Genomic DNA, 3,394 nt, shown 5'->3' with positions numbered 1-3,394 from the left:
AAAAAAAGCACAAGTAGGGAAATTTGGAAAACAAGATAGCCCAAAGCATTTGACTGTCCAAATAAAACATAAATAAAAAATAAAGATATGATAGGTACATTATGCACCCAGCCAGTGACTGAACAGTAGCAGCACTGTTCGCAAAATCAATACAGATGATTACGTTGAAAAGCACAAGACAACCAGTTAAAAATTTTTGTATCATGCATTAAAAAAAAAGACTATCAGTTGTAAAGTTACCTTTGTTCTCAAAGCACTGCTATCATGTTAGCAAAGGAAAAGCTCACTGATGCATGCTAAGGGGAATAAATGATTATTTCCTCAACATAGCCTTCAGAAGTAAAGCATTTAAGACAATTCGGAAACATTTTGTTAATCAAAATTTAAACAAACTATTTTCTCTTACTAATTTTTTGAAGCTGCAACTTAATAAAAAATGTATCTATTCTGTCAAGACTTCATTACTTGCCTATAAAGTACAGCTGGGAGCGTAGATGTCTTTTGTGTTCCTCCTTCCTTTTTACTTGGTTTTCTTTCCTTAGGAGCACGTAAAATTGCAGGTATGTTCAATTTCTATTGGATTTGAACAAACACAGTACAATGAGTCTTGGGACTTTTAAAGAATTTCATTCCATCTCAATGCATGAAGCACAGGACTCAAATTGAATGGGAAACAGCTTAGCCAGCTATTTTACAAACAAAAGCAACTGCAGATGTTTACAATACAAATTCATATTGGGGTAAAGTAATATTATATTTATTTTTCAATTCAGTAAGCACAATGAACTACTACCACTTAAAAAATCATTTCAAGCTTTAAGACAGAAGGAAGGACAAATATGTATAGGTCTACTAAGTGGAAATAAGTAAAGCAAAATTCACAAAACTGACAGAATAATGGTAAGACAGTTTGCTTTTCACCCAACATTCCTACTACATTGATGCTCAATAGGTTAATTAAAAAAATTATCTTATTGGACCAAGCCTTCCACAAAGCAGACAAGATTCTCTTCGGATTTCTAGTAATCTGCAGTACGCTGGCTTCCCAGACAGCAGCCATCTATCAAAGTCATTTCTCAGCAGCCCCATGGGTCTGCATCTGTTCAACCAACTGGAAAAAAAGTCATGCAAGCTGTGCAAATGAGTTCTACTTTTTTTTTTTTTGGTAATATTTGCACCAGGAAATATATTTGTGAATACTTTTTTCAAACCCGTCTTAAAAAGGAGATAAAAAATCCTTATCTAAAAGACGCAATGCAATGCATTGCTTGAAGTATTTTTTTTCAGAAGTAGGAGCAATAGGCTGACCAAAAAGAACAAGAAAAAAAGAACATCCAACATAGTATGAACTATAGCTCCACAAACAAAGGCTAAGTTTCATTTTCTGAACAGCACCACAAAGTAAGCAGTAGCCAAAGTCATCACAAAATTATGTCTACATTTTCAAAATAAACAATTTACTCAGTCTTTTTTAAAATTGTAAAAGGAAATCATTTCAACCTCTCTCTGAAAGCTAAAATGTCTGTCATTTAATATTTTTGATATCAAACACATAAATACTGTAAGAATCTACAGTTCTCTCTTTTCTCCATATATATCAAAGGGAAAAAAAGATAACTATTGGCAACAGGAAGTAATTAAAATCTGTTCTCCTACTTTTTATATTCATTTTACCAAATACTCTACTCTGTCCACTTGGAAAAACATCATGTACATAGTGCATCTTATATAAGCCACCAAGTTCTCATAACATTTGAAGCCTGCAGTAAATAAAGACAACATTGAGACAAAAATGGTAGGATTAACTTGTGTTTCATGTTCAGTTTCTCAAAGATGACAGGTCAATCAGTTCTAACAAACAGAAGAATTCTGTAAACAAGATCGCTATTACAACATAATTAAACTACAGATTTCCAGTAAGTGGTTTGCAGAAGTCTATACATTTCAATCAGGAAACATTATCCAGAGAGTGAAGCCTAGGTCTGATCAAATCAATTTATTTGGCCATAAAAGTGACATGCAGAACCAAAAAAGTTCATTCTTGAAAAACTGGGTCCACCTGTGAACTATAAAAACAAAATGAAACCAACCTGTCCAATGATTCTACCCAGCAGAGCCCAAATGCCTTGCCCTTCATTTCGTAGTTTTCCATTCATATTTTGTAGCTCTTCCAAAGATTCACAAAGCTGAGCGGTTAAAGGAAAGAACAACAGGAAAGAAATCATTAAGGTATATTTAATAAAATTTCTTTAACTTCTTACCTATCAAAGGTGCATTACCTTATTGGAACATTAAAAAAAAAAATAAATGGAATGCATGTCAAAATAGCTGAGATCACTGTGATCCTTCAGCAACTTAAAATGAAAATGTTCTAAATTACCATACCGAAGAACTTTCACTCACTCTACTGGAGAAACAATTTATTAAAAGGATGCAAAGAGGAAAAAAAGGGATACGTTTTTCAGGAAGTAACCACACAGCATATACAACCTATTCATGTGGATAAAAGCCTCCCTCTTCCAGTCTCCCTTTCCCTTCAAACTCAGCAATTCATATGAGCCTGCTGCTTCATTTACATACGTTCTTGTTTAAAACACATAGCTACCAGTTTAAGAGATAATGACAACACTATCTTTTGTTACCAGTAATCACCAGTTGGTACAATACTGAATGGAGCAAGAATTGTAATGTCATCTGTTACAAAAGCATTCCTGCGATCTATTTAAAATATTTAAATGTTACAGAAATAATATTTATTGAGTAAAATATGTAATTAAAACATTATTATTATTTTTTTTTTAAATGCACAACTGCTATGTTAGAAATTTAGGGGGAAAAGGACTGTAAATGTGTTGTCTCAAAGTCTCAAATGAAATGCATATGAAGAACAAAAACATGAACAGCCTTAAGACTGCTCTTACAAGAGGGCTCTGTCTGTGATTTGTTACTGGAGCAATTTGTGGGGACAGTTAAAGAATCAGCGCACAGGCAGTGTTGACTCTGCTGGTATACTGAGATAGGGGACCAATAACAACTGAAAATTTAAAAAAGAATATTTTAAAATATTACTTTTCCTTAAAAACTGGATATTATCTATTTCTCTTTCTAAGTCATTTTGTTAGAGAAGTGAAATGCTATCAAAGTTAATAGTAGCAATATTAAACAGTACAATGGTTTATTATCCTTTTTTCCTCACCTTATTATACTCCACATGAAGCTTTTCTTGCTCATTTTCTAATTTGTCCTTGATATTCCTCTGCTCAGCCATATTCTCCTGGATTTGAATCATGCGCATATTTCTCTCTATTTAAAAGAAAATTTCTTTATTTTCTAGCCTTGGCTATATTTTCAAGTTCTACACACTGTAAAAGTGGAGCAACAAAGAGCATAAAAC

The sequence above is a fragment of the Meleagris gallopavo genome, chromosome 6, assembly GCF_000146605.3.
Source record: "Meleagris gallopavo isolate NT-WF06-2002-E0010 breed Aviagen turkey brand Nicholas breeding stock chromosome 6, Turkey_5.1, whole genome shotgun sequence".
NCBI classification, from domain to species: domain Eukaryota; kingdom Metazoa; phylum Chordata; class Aves; order Galliformes; family Phasianidae; genus Meleagris; species Meleagris gallopavo.
This window is presented reverse-complemented; position numbering follows the sequence as displayed.